We start from the raw sequence: 14,025 nt of genomic DNA on the forward strand, positions 1-14,025 counted from the left end.
CACAGTCTTTCATTGTATTGGCTTATAACAAAATGCCACTGTGTTCATATGAATTGCAAGTGCTTTCCACTGTAAAATAAACAAACAATTACATTTGACTAGAAAAGTATTTGTTAACAAGAGCTCAACTAGCAATACTCACCAGACTGGCTGAGGGCTGCCTGAAAGAATCATATTTGTATCATTTAAGAGCGCTATATGCAACAAAATAAATGTTTCTTTAACTCTCTTCCAAACAGAGTTATTATACTTGTCTATCAAAGGACAAACATATTTCTTTCTGTGAAGAAAATGATATGTCAGACTTAGGGCTAAATCAGCCACAATTCAGGAGCTGTAAATTGCCCTGACTGTGCTAAAGGCTATGGTGCTATACCAGTTCCCCTGGCTGAAGGCATGGACGATGCACTCAATCAGCAGAAATCATACAGGGTCTCTTCCATTTTTTGTAATTACTTCCCCTCTTAAAATTATTACAGCAAACTTAGTATCACAGAAGTAAATCTTTGCCTCTGACAGGCTAGTGGCAAGGCAATGGAGGCTGTAAGATTATTATTTGCCAGGAGTCTCAGGGAATGAATATCACTCACAAGCCACTTGAAAGTTAATATAAATAATAATGTAGTAAATTAAAATTTATTCTCTTCTCGCAGTGACATTCCCAGGTAATATCTTTCAGCCATACTACTTTTTTGTCTTCCTCCTGCTTTGTAGCCAGTAACTCAGCACATTTGTTTTTTAACAGTTAAAAAAATTAAAGTTGGTTATATATTAAAATAACAAGACAGCAGTAGCCAGGTCCAGGATATCTGTGTTACTGCTTCCTGATAGCTCTACAACTCATTCCTCACAACATCTTTGTCCCAGTCACATACAGAGGACTAGTCACTAGCTGTGAAGTACTGACCTCAGCTTGAAAGATTAAAAAAAGGACCTGAAGAGCCTGTCTATGGCATGTTGCGTATTGAGCATTGCCTTGGTTAGGTATCTCAATACCCCAAGCTCTTGATACCCCTGGAAATCAGCTTTATTCCCTCTAAAGCAAACCGGAGGATCCCTATCACTCCAGGTACCACTAGAAAGATAAACCTACCAGCAGCGCAGGGGCAATCTGGCTATACTTCCTCACCGACGTGATGGCCAAAACAGTGTTTGCTCACTTGCTCAAATAAAGGCAGTGGTACGATGTCAAGAACCACAGTCATGTGGAGGACAATTCAGTCACCTCCTTCAGCTATTTGGCAGACCTTTGTCCTCCTGCTCCAAGGATGGAGGGAGCAGTTGGGATCAGCAGCAAGCACCATCATTTGCCCCTCCTGGGAAATCTCCCTGCCCACCACCATGCTTTGGGGTTTCCACAGCAGTTAGTGTGCTCTCCTGCAGAGGTCAAGGATCCTAGTAGGGTCGAGCACCCTTCCAGGTTGGAGCAGGGGCTCTCCACCATGTCTCACGTCCCTAGGGTCTACCAGGGTCTGTATGGTCCCTGTGCCTCATGCGCCATGAAAAGGGCAATGCTGTGTGGTGGGTCACGACCCCTTGATCTGCCCTATGGCAAGGCACACCTCCACTGCCCTCTCCAGCCCCACCACACAATGGTACAGGCAGAGACTCAGGCCTGTACCTCTCACCAGCTCCCCACAGATAACCCCCTTGGGTAAGGCAGCGGAGTCAAGCTGCAATTTTCTTCTGGGAATGTGTAATTCCCAGTGCCAGGAGGCAAGAGGGAACTGGTGATAATGGGGATGCCAAAGCCCTTCAGCAACCATCCTTAGCACATCTCCACTCTCTGCTCCCAGCGGGTGCTCTGGTAAGAGTCCCACGGGGAGCTGAGGGCTTTTATTGTCTCATGAGTCACAGAGTACTTTACAGCTGGAAGAATAAGAAATTTCTATTTTCAAAACAGCGAGGCAAACTGCTCTCAATTGTCATGATATTCTGAAGACAAAGCAACAAGTAAGAATACAGCACAAATGAGGACAGGACTTAACTTTCCACTACCTACTTTTGCCTACACAAGCACGTAAGATGCTATGTGGTAAGTACACTCACTATAATTCAGCTGGAATTGTATTTTCCTGCCTTCCAAATATCCACAAACAGACTTGACCAAAGAGATCAAACCCCCCTTCACCACCACCACCACAACACACATTCCAGTTCTCCCCTCTCTTCACACACAGCCATACGCTTTGGCCACCAATGACCATTTTAAGAAAGGCAAAGGGAAAGTCAAGAATGCGTATCTGAAGCCAAACTTTTGTATATTTTATTTATTTTTAAAGCCTCTCCAGATGAAAAGTAAACACGTGTAATTTATCAGGCACGCCCTGGTAGTGTTAAATTTAAGAACAGAAAAGGCTTTTGAGAACAGCAGCACATTTCAATACACATTTTCACTCTGAAATTAAGCTGTGCTAGTCGCAAACGAAGTTTGGACGACAAACATCTGCTGCAAAACGCTGTCTTGGACAACTCAAACTTTGAGAAGATTTTTTTTTGAAGTGACTGTGCTGGCAGCTTACAGCCTCAGAAAAGTCTTTAATAAATGGTTATTTTTCTTGGCTTCTGGATTTTAGACATCAGTTTGTATTTTGTAATTCCGAGTAGCACACATGCGTATCTCACACAGGAGCTCCCGGCTGGGTTAGATCTCGCACGTTAAAGGCAAGCTCATTTACTTCTTCCCCCTCGCCGGCTCCCAGAGCTCCCGACCTATTTCCCCCGCACCAAACTCCAGTATTCCGTTCGCAAATTTGCGTTACTGTAGCGACATGAACTTCTTGGGGTGATAAACATCTGGTCTAAGCTACCCAAGACTATCCTCGACGTGTCCGCAGCCTGATCGTCCCACACGGGAAACATTACTCACGGTCTCGGGCTCTACTCAGCCCGCCGCCGCTCTGCGCCCGCCGCTCCGCCTGTATGTGACCTCCCGAAGGAACCGCCCGCACGGCGGCTTGCCCGCTCCCACGACAGGCGGCGGGGCCGGCAGAGCGGCGCCGCTCCCCAGCTCCACGGGCCGGGGACACCTCACCCGTCGTACCCCGAAGGGGGACTAGCGCGGCCGCGCCGACGGCCCCGACGGGCGGGCTGCGGGGCGGCCGGGCACCGGCAGGGCGCAGCCGCGGCCCGGGCAGAGGGACGAGGGGCAGGCAGGCTGCGGCCAGGGCTGTCCCGGAGGAGAGGCGAAGTACCTGCTGCGTCCCCGCCGTGTCCCCCCGGCGCTCTGCGGCCGCCGCATCCGACCTCGCCGGCTGCACGGCGCCCGCTCGGCCCCCGGGGCTGCGCTGGGCCGGGCCGGGCCGGGCGGGGCTGGGATCGCTCCGGCCCTGCCGCGCCGCCGCTCCCCGCGGCTCCGCGCTCCCCGTCGCCGCCGCCCGCAGCCGCCCCGCCCGGGTGCCCCCGCTCACCCGCCCGCCCTCTCCTCCGGGCTTTACTCTGCCCCCACCCTCGCCCCGCGCCCGTCACCCCGGCTCCTGCCTCCAGCACGCCGCTCCCACGCCGCCGTCGTCCCCGGTCAGGCACCGCTCCCCTCTCCGGCCGTGCCTGCCTGCCTGCCCCGGCCCGCCCCGCTTCACCCCTGCCCCTCCGCCCCTCACCACCCACTCGTGCCCCTTGCCCGAAGGGCAGCCCTGCGGGGGTGGGCGCTGCTGCCGTCAGGGCACGGTCGCGGGTGAAGCGCCAGCCGTTACGCGTAGCCAGGGGTGAAATGTGAGACAGCGCAGCCCGCCGCCGGGTATTTGTATCGTCCGTAAAAATGCGAGGGGGAGGGAGGAAATTCTGGGTATTCCTTGCTCAGCTCGAGCTATTAGCATGCGTGAGTGAGGTTTACCTCTCCTGCATCTGCCTCTCTGTTTTACTGTGTCTAATAATGTGATCTTCAGAGAGCCTGAGAGAGGTGACACAGGGTGAAGCATTCAGAAACTCTGAGCAAAAATACATCTGGCTTGACCCTGAGTTCCAATTGCAGTATGTTCCTAGTAAGGTACCTCTTGACAGAGTTATTTACTGAATAATAGAAGGATAGCGGTAGGCACGCAGATTGCCTCAGTGATGGCAGCAGCACTTTGGAAAATAAGTTGAAATCTGGATCCTACAACTGTCTAGTTTAAACGTTCTTGTAAGATGCCTGTGGGTACAGCAAAGCTTTCTGTCAGAAACCGATACAATGAGCTGGCAAACGAACACTACAACAGCCTTGCTAAGCGCAGGCAGGCGTGTAGGGCTGCCTAGTCGTCTTGCTGCAATCAGTGTTTTTCTTGGGTGCCTCCTGTCTGGAGCTGAGCATCGTCACACTGGGACTCATGCCACGGGCTCGGCTGTCCGGATGCCTGCACTGCTACTCGGTAGGGAAGAGAAGTCCTGAACGAAAGCAGAACTAGGCGTTTTATAGCCAGAAGTTTAAGCTGATGTAGCAGAACAAGTGGTGCGTTTCTGTGATTGCTTTTTATCTGCTGAAGATGAGTAATAAAAGTCTTCTGGTTTAGGACCTTGATAGGAAATAAGGACTACACAGGGCACAATGCTGGTAAAATCACTTTGAAGATGATGGACCCAATGGATATGGCCCCACTTAGCTATGGATAGGGCTATACTGAAATATGTGGTGGTCCTGGCCTTATCTTCTTGTCCTTCCATGGCATGTGCTGTGTGAAAGCTGCTCTCTTATGTGGAAGGGAAAAAGAGGGGAAAGTTTCTACTCCACCTAAAAGCACACACTGCTTTTTGGTGAAGGGGAGCCTGGGTCTGTGAATCGGTGTTCCCCCATTGCTCTGCAAAGCCTTGTCCAACAGTTTCTATGCGAAAGACCCCAGGAAGCTCTGTGATCCTCCTGGCAGCCACTTGCTACTTGTCATCAAGGCAGAGCAGATGTTTTAGTAAGCGGCCTCTGGCCTTGCTCTATGGTCTGCTACTACTCCTTGTTCTTTTCCCTGTATCCTTGTTTTTTCTTTACTACCTTTTGGCTATTTGGAGAAGGAAGCCAGAAGAAACAGTCATTTTGATCAGACTCTAGTAGGTGTCACCAGAAAGATTTTTTAGCAATGCGCCAGGAGGTGGCAAACTGTGCCCTGTTGCCTGTGATGCATTTGATTTGCCTTCCTCAGCTGGGCTTGCCACCACCCTGTAGGAGCAGCCCATAGCAAGGCTCCACTATAGTACAAGGACATTACTCTCCTCTGCAAAGCAGTATGCATGGGAAGTGATGTATTGATGGTGCAGACTAGATGTTATCTCTGACTGAGACCTTTGATGGTGGTGCCTAACATGGTGGTGTCTGAAAGCTCTTCTGCTGCCTCAAAGTACCTTGAGCAACGTGGTCCCAACAGTGAGCACAGGAATCTCATGCCCCAGCTCTCCTCTCCATTGTGAGAAAGAGACCTCAGCCGCGGCTGTACCAGAGGAGTGTCCAGCTCCGTCAGTGGGCAGTGATTTCTTGCATCTGCCTCTTGGCCCCTGTGGTGGAAGTAGCTGCTGATGGCATGGGAGGAGGCAGGTAGCAGGACACTGAAATGCAAGCTGAAGAAGCCACCCAGGAGCAAAGTGTGGTAGACAGTTCCTACACCGAGGCTGCCAGGAATATGTCTGGGGTGGCATCTCAGGCCAAAGCAGCTGCCAACAATAAGCTTTGGGGAGCTCAGCCAGTTCGGCCATAGCGGATACAACCCACGGTTAATTTCTGAACATCACACAACAGCCTGTGAGACACGCATACTGTACTCAGCTTTCCATGAAGCTCTTGACCTTGTTGTAGTACTCTTAAAATAAATTGTATTTTTGTGGAGTAAAAAGATTAATAACCAAGTAAGAGAGAGAAGGTAAAGGCCAGGAACAATGATCAATTTTCATAGAAACGGGAGGTTAACAGCTGAATTTCCTGGGGATGAGGAGTCTGTTCTGGAAATTCATGAGTGAGTGGGCAAACAAGACGAATAATGGGAGAGCAGCATTTGCTGATGTTATTGGGGGTACTTGACAGTGAAACTAAAATTGAGGATAAGAAGTTGCTGAGACCTGAAGGTCCTGAGTGACCTGCTGATAAAATGGTGTGTTCATTTCCATGCTGCTAAATGAAACATAAGAAAAACAACTCTAATGGTACATGCACAAACGTACGTGGAGTGTTATCACTCAGAAGAGAGGCCTTTGTGGATAGTTCTTCAAAAACATCCTATATTCATTAACTGCCAAAGCAAAACTGAATACTAGGAATGATTAAGGAAGGAATGAAGAACAAAACGGAAAACATGGTTAAGCTCTTCTGTGAGCACTGCACCTTGAGTACCACGGGTGCGTCTGGTTGCTTCATCTCCTCATGAATGCAATAAAACACAAAAAGGCACAAAAGGCAATAGAATGGCTATAAAAGTTGTCCCTGCAGGGAAAATGTGGGTTGGCTAGGTCTAATCAATGGTCTGAGGAAAGGCAAAAACCACAATGAACGAAGACAGAATAGTTTAAAACAAAGGAAACAAATTTCCGTCAGTGTACCATTAAATTGTGTAACACATTACTGCAGGAGAGAAAGGGGAAAAGGGGTTAAACAAACCGCATGGAGTAAAGGCCTGTCAACGGTTGTTAAATGCAATGAGAAGGCAGGGTACGTTGTGAAGGCTGAGGGACCCAAGCAGGGGCAGTGTGTGCCCTGCATGCTTCCGTCGCCAAAGTTAGCATGGGCCAAATCCTATCCAGGGTCTTTTCTCCTGTGTTGCAAGAAGGCATGGTCTTGGCTAAGAGGACAAGCTGTGGCACAGGTAACAGCATGACTATTGTCCACTTCTGCAGGTATTGAAAAAAGGAGAGGTTTCTGTAGGGGATTTACACAGGGTATGGCAGAGGAAGAGTCGCAGAGTGACTCAGAGAGAGGTGACTCAGCTAAAGCAATGGACTCGGAAAAAGACCTAGTGAAGTTGTCCGAATGGTCTTGGGCCTCACAGCACACTGTGACAGCCCATGCTTCGATTTTCCGTCGTGTGTATTACATGGAGAATAACTGATTAAAAAAGGCTTCTTTTTACTTCCATATGTGGCATTTGATCCAGTGAATGCAGTGAAAGATGGATGCTATTGATATAAATGGGTTTTCAGCACATGCTTAGGAGTTTAAAAAGTGCTTATTTTTATTTAGAGTTAGATAAAATATATAAATATGTGATAAAAGCTGAAGTTACTCTCAGATGAAAGATATTTTCATTTCTGTACAGACAAAACAGATCATGTTTCAAGATTACTATTACCCTTCTTGTGTAGTAGTTACAGTGAAGTCCTTGAAGAATCTCCTTTTCCTGTTAACTGCTTAGGGCATGATAAAATTGTGGTAATTTCTGTCTCTCAAGAGTAAAAATAATTCATGCCATGTTTTATTAATGCCTTAGTTATAATTTCCTCGTATTGACATTCATCCAATGCTTTACAGATCTGTCATTGATTTACTTCCTGGAGTTCCTGAAGGAATGCTCCATCATTTGGAAAATTGGTCATTTATTTTTTACTGCCTTGGTATGTAAACAAAACAGCAGCAGGGCAATTTTAAAATTACAATTCAAAACAGTGTGATATTTATCTGATTATATTGTAATATATTTTAGCTCTCTACTTTTCTACTGCTACTGAGCTACCTTTTTTATATTAACAAGATGTATTATGCATTGTTATGTCTAGGTGATGAAGTGCTGCAACATATTTTTGTTTGTAACACCATTTCTGTGCTTATTTCTGTGCCTCCAACTCAGTTTTAAGCCAATATTGAATGCAATATAGTTTAGAAATTATTAAAAGAGAAGAAATAAATTTAATTAATATTTTGATTTAATATAAAATAAAATAAAAACAACCAAAAAAGAGAACATCTCTTTGGAATGCTGTTGAACCATAATCTCCAGTGATCAAAATAAGTTTGGTTACTACATTAAAGAAGTCATCTGTTAATCACTGTTAAGTATAAGCAGAGAAGATTTTTGAAACTTCAAAAATTATGACTTTTTTCACATCTTCATGTACTTGTATGTCATGGCTATATGTATTTGCTGAATTCTTTTTACTTTCTCTATTTGTTTTTAAGATGTGTGTTCTCCTTTCTTTAGCAGCAGTAAGGCTGACACACTAACTCTATAAATCCACCACAGGAATGATTGAGGCCAAGATCTTAAAAATCCTGTTACCTCAACATTTCTAACATTTTATCAGTGTTGTTTGAATCACAACATCTCATAATGTATTTGAATTGATGTATTTAAATTTGATATCTTTAGAAGATAATATTCTGATTCAAAGCACCTTAAAATATTGACATTGCTTTACTACATAATTTTGGAGTTTGTCTTAGAAATGATCCATAATCACAATAACCAAACAGATACACCTCTTACATTCACACCTACATTCTGTTCCCTCAAATCATTATTTGTGATGATGAAAATGGAAAGAACTTGACTTTTACAAGCTGAATACAAGCTCGTATGAAACCTGTAGCTTTAGATGTCCTTTTTTCTTCATCTTCTTTTCTATAACAGTAATGGCATTTTCGAGAAGTACAGTCTTGCACATATCATGTATAAATACAATATATGTGCATAGGACATATTTCAGCTGCATGTTGTATATTAAAGGCAGGAGCAGGCCATTCCCAAGTGCTGAAAGATGAGCCAGTGGGGAAGAAGAACAGCCTGGCTGAACAGAGAGCTTTGGCTGGAACTCAGGAAAAAGAAAGGAGAGTTTATGACCTTTGGAAGAAGGGGCAAGCAACTCAGGAGGACTACAAAAAGATCATGAGGCTATGCAGGGAGAAAATTAGAAGGGCCAAAGCCCAAACAGAACTTAATCTGGCTACTGCCATAAAAGGCAATAAAAATGTTTCTATAAATATGTTAGCCACAAGAGGGGGGCCAAGGAGAATCTCCATCCTTTACTGGATGCGGGGGGAAACATAGTGACAAAGGAGGAGGAAAAGACTGAGGTGCCTTATTTGCCTCAGTCTTTAGTAGTAAGACCAGTTGTTCCCCAGAGTATCCAGGCCCCTGAGCTGGAAGACAGGGATGGGGAGCTGAATGAAGCCCCCCATAATCTGAGGGGAAGTGGTTTGAGACCTGCTATGTAGCTTAGACACGTGCAAGACTATGGGGTCAGATAGGATCCACCCAAGGGTACTGGGAGAGCTGGTGGAAGTGCTCACCCAAGCCACTTTCCATCATTTATCTGGGGAAGTCCCAGCTGACTGGAGGTTAGCAAATGAGACTCCCATCTACAAGAAGGTCTGGAAGGAGGATCCAGGGAACTACAGGTCTGTCAATCTGACCGCGGTGCCGGGGAAGGTTATTGAGCAGATCATCTCGAGTGCCATCACACAGCACATACAGGATAACCAGGCGATCAGGCCCAGTCAGCATGGGTTTATGAAAGGCAGGTCCTTCTTGACTAACCTGATCTCCTTCTATAACAAGGTAACCCACTTAGTGGATGAGGGAAAGGCTGTGGATGTTGTCTACCTGGATTTTAGTAAAGCCTTTGACACCATTTCCCACAGCATTCTCCTGGAGAAACTGGCTGCTCATGGATTGGATGGGAGTACTCTTCACTGGGTGGAAAACTGGCTGGGTGGCTGGGCCCTAAGAATTGTGGTGGATGGAGTTAAATCCAGTTGGCAGCCAGTCACAAGTGGTCTTCCCCAGGGCTCAGTACTGGTGCCAGTTCTCTTTAATATCTTTATCAATGATCTGGACGAGGAGATCAAGTGCACCCTTAGTAAGTTTGCAGACAACACCAAGTTGGGTGGGAGTGTTGGTCTGCTTGAGAGTAGGAAAGCTCTACAGAGGGACCTGGACAGGATGGATCGATGGGCCGAGGCCAATTGTATGAGATTCAACAAGTCTAGATGTTGGGTCCTGCACTTGGGTCACAACAACCCCATGCAATGCTACAGGCTTGGGGAAGAGTGGCTGGAAAGTTGCCTGGCAGAAAAGGACCTGGGGGTGTTGGTCAATAGCCGGCTGAATATGAGCCAGCAGTGTGCCCAGGTGGCCAAGAAGGCCAACAGCATACTGGCTTACATCAGAAATAGTATGGCCAGCAAGGCAAGGGAAGTGATCGTCCCCCTGAACTCAGCACTGGTGAGGTGGCACCTCGAATACTGTGTTCAGTTTTGGGCCCCTCACTACAAGAAAGGTGCTGGAACGAGTCCAAAGAACGGCAAAGAAGCTGGTGAAGGGTCTGGAGAACAAGTCTTCTGAGGAGCAGCTGAGGGAACTGGGGTTGTTTAGTCTTGAGAAAAGGATGCTGAGGGAAGACTTGATTGCTGTCTACAGGTACCTGAAAGGAGGTTGTAGCGAGGTGGGTGTCAGTCTCTTCTCCCAAGTATCGAGAAATAGGACAAGAGGAAATGGCCTCAAGTTGTACTAAGGGAGATTTAGATTGGATATTAGGAAAAATGTGTTCACTGACAGAGTTGTCAAGCACTGGAACAGGCTACCCAGGGAAATGGTTGAGTCACCATCCCTGGAGGTATTTAAAAGATGAGTAAATGTAATACTTAGGGACATGGTTTAGTGGTGGACTTGGCAGTGCTAGGTTAATGGTTGGACTCGATGATCTGAAAGGTCCTTTCACACCTAGACGGTTCTATGATTTTATGATTAGCTACTGGGATCATGTACTTAGCTAAGCTGAACTCTATCTGCTTCTGCAAGTGACACCTTCCTCTAGGGATAATGGAGCAGATGCTCGGAGCATGGCCAGATATTTATTGTTAGCATTACGTTAAGACAGACTCAGCTCAATGTACAGCACTGTGCAGACTGCACATGTTAAAAGAAAGATAGTTGTTATCACAGCACTTCCAGCCAGACATGATGTAAAAAGTGAAATACAGAGAAAGGGGAAGGGGAAATTATTTCAGTGAAACAGCGCCTTGGGTTTCCCCATCTGCATCCTGCGGCTCAACACTCCAGACATGAAGACCGTAGGCCTACATCACTGTCTGAAGGCTTGTCCCTCCTTGCTTTTCTGCATATTGCTCCCGCCCTTCCCCAGTAGCTGTGGTCCCCTCCTGTGCAGTGAGCCTCAGGGCGCCGGGGGGAGACCCCTGGGGTGACCTGGGCAGCTCGCATGAATGCCACCGCTACAGCTTCACTCTTCATCCACAGCTCCTGCAGAGCTCCTGCTCCCCAGGCTGCCTCCACGGGACCCCGGCCCGGCCACGGACATCTCTGCACCCCAAAAAAGGTGGCAGAGCACAGACAAGGCATGGTATCTGCTGCCAAATCTGTGGGCATAGCACCATACATACCATCCCTGGAGGAATGCTATGCCTCCCTAATGCAGTGTAACATGGTAGGAGCAGACTGCCCCATTTTGTCTGTCATTTAGTATATATGGTTACAGAGGGACATGTTTTTTCTGTTGAAACTGATAGAGATGGCTGAAAGAATGGAAAAACTCAACTGTCAGCAAAGGTGGCAAAATGGAGGGATTATTTTGTTTGAAGGGAAAAATAACTAAAACAGTAAGTGATCTGATTGAACTCCTTCTAAACTAGCCAGGGACTATGGTATGATTAAGAATTAAAATAAATTTGAGTTTTTTTAATTGATTGTACAGTAAAAAAACAGATTTAAATTCATAGGGAATGTAAGGAAGCAGAGGCTAAGCAGATGTTATCCAATGAAGACTGAGATGCGTACATGGACAGTTTCATTGCCAGGAAGGGTCTTGGTTCAAGTAGCAGTCACATTTGCAAATGAAAATGGCACATCCACAGAATACAGAATTAACACATTCAAACTTTTTTAATAACTTCAGTATTCAGAACAGCAGAGTAACAAAGCGCTATTTTGAAGCAGCAGGAGATGGGTTTTGCTTATTATTTTTGCAAGAATTTTAGCCAGGTGAAAAGAATTTCTTTCCGTCTGAGATCTGGTCAAGAACTGAGCCAAAGCAGCAAACTTGAATCTCTGGATTTCAGATGGAAAGCTTTCAAAAAATGCCAACAAAGTGTCTGCCAAGACCCTGATATTGGTGGCAAAAAGTCTTCAGATTAAATTGGGCAGTTTAAATTTCAGAGACAATTGGATCCCCCTGTGATAAAGTTCATTTGAAGCACAGTTCGGGAAAGTTTCATTCCACTGAAGTAAAATGCAAATCTAGTTCCCTGGCTGCCATCTGCCATCATGTACTGTGGCAGGCTTTATTCACTGAAACATTGCTGCTTTGCATCAGGGGAGGATGCAACTGTTTAGATTAGGAGTCTTGAAGGCCTGGGGCAAGCAAAAAAAAAATAATCAGAAAAATACCGAATTCGGCAACGGTTGGGTTCTTGGGATGTCTTGCTGAAAATGGACCTCTTTTGGGACAGCAAAGAAGCTAAAGATTTCTCCTGAGTTCGTACTGACACAATGTTAATAATATTTTTGCAATGCTGGAAGAATGGACTTTGTTTCACTGTGATGCTTGATGTGCATTATTTAACCGTCATAATACTGGGGGCACTGACTTTCCAGCCCTGCTGAATCAAGCTGAAGCTATTGCTGCCCAGAGCTGTGTTATCAACCACTTTCCTGGAAGCAGTTGTCTCCTCCGTAAAGACAGTCTGCAACTTGATCTGTTGCTTTAAACCATCAGTGACCATGTTGTACCCTGGGCTGTGGAGCGCCATGGGTTAGGGTGGGTTTAGCATAAACCTTGCTGTCTCCCTTGCAAGGAGCCACAAGAGCAGTTCAAGCAGGTATGGTCAAGCTGTGAAGATAACATCTTTAGTGTCTGGGAGCTTGGAGAGGGGCTGCCCTGCTGGGGGCCACCCCACACAGACAGGCCCTCGCCCACAGGTCTGAGCAGGAGCTGGTCACAGGGCCACAGCCACCCTGGGCATGGCCAGGGGACAGCAGGAGATGGGGCTGGAGATGACCCTCTTCAACAATTAGTGCCCTCAGGTCCCTGACATGGAATCACCTCTGCTGAGCTCATGAGGAGTCATGAGTCAGAGCTCTGTGGTATGCCAGTGCTTTAAAACAACATGGTTGTGTCCCACATTGAGTTTATTCAGTTAACAAGTGACCTTTCCGCTAATTCAGTTTCCTCTAATTGTCTCCAAATTCTCTCAAAGCTTATTCTGGAAAATGCAATCCGGGTTGTGTTTTGAGGCTCGCCAGCAGTGTGCAGGGACTGTATGGCCAGTTACATCTCGGCTACCGGCAGCTCGGACAAGTCACTGCTGATGAGGCATGTCAGGAGCTAAGAAGGAAATTCGTAGCAGGACATCTGGAATTCAGCTGTGGAAACCTAACACGTATTCCCTTAACAGCACAAATAAATAGACACCTTGGCTAGCCTTAAGCTGTCCAGGTAACAGAGGGTTGGAAAGAAAGAGGCTGCTAAGGTTCTCCATGTCTGCAGAGCATTTTAGCATACCTGCAAGTGCGGGCAGCCTGGATTAAGGCTACCTACACCACCCCTAAGACCTGCTTGGGAAGACCAGGACCTCCTAGGAAACACACGTTACCTCATAAAACAGCTTGCCTATTCCACAGTGGCCATGGGACATGGCCACAGGGGGAAAGCACTTCAAACAAAGGCCACTATTTGTATTAGTAGCATGCTAGTCTAAAAAACGTACCTACGCTTATATCTAAACAGGCTGGGTGTAAGGTCAGTCTAGGCACTGAAATGCTAGCTGTCTCTGCCATGAGTAATTTATATGCTGAGAATGATTATAAGGAAGGAAAAGAGAAGTGGAAGAGGGGAGGAGAAGAAAAAACATATTTTAAAAGAGATAATGGACTTGGTTTTCAAAGCCATTGAGAAATTCTGACTCTTACCAGAGCTAACAGGGGTTGAGAGTGCTCAGAAATGTTAAAAATCAGGCAGCTGTATTACCTCTATAATAATGACTCAACATTATGATTTAGAAAAGTATAAACCAAGCACTGTTCAGAAAAGAACCCTTGACCCCTCACAGCAGCCCCTTAATGATCTCATGTCCTGCTCCCTTCGACATCTGTTTCCCTTTATACAGGAGATAAATTCCTCCCATACCACATA

This window comes from Nyctibius grandis, chromosome Z (genome assembly GCF_013368605.1).
Source record: "Nyctibius grandis isolate bNycGra1 chromosome Z, bNycGra1.pri, whole genome shotgun sequence".
NCBI classification, from domain to species: domain Eukaryota; kingdom Metazoa; phylum Chordata; class Aves; order Nyctibiiformes; family Nyctibiidae; genus Nyctibius; species Nyctibius grandis.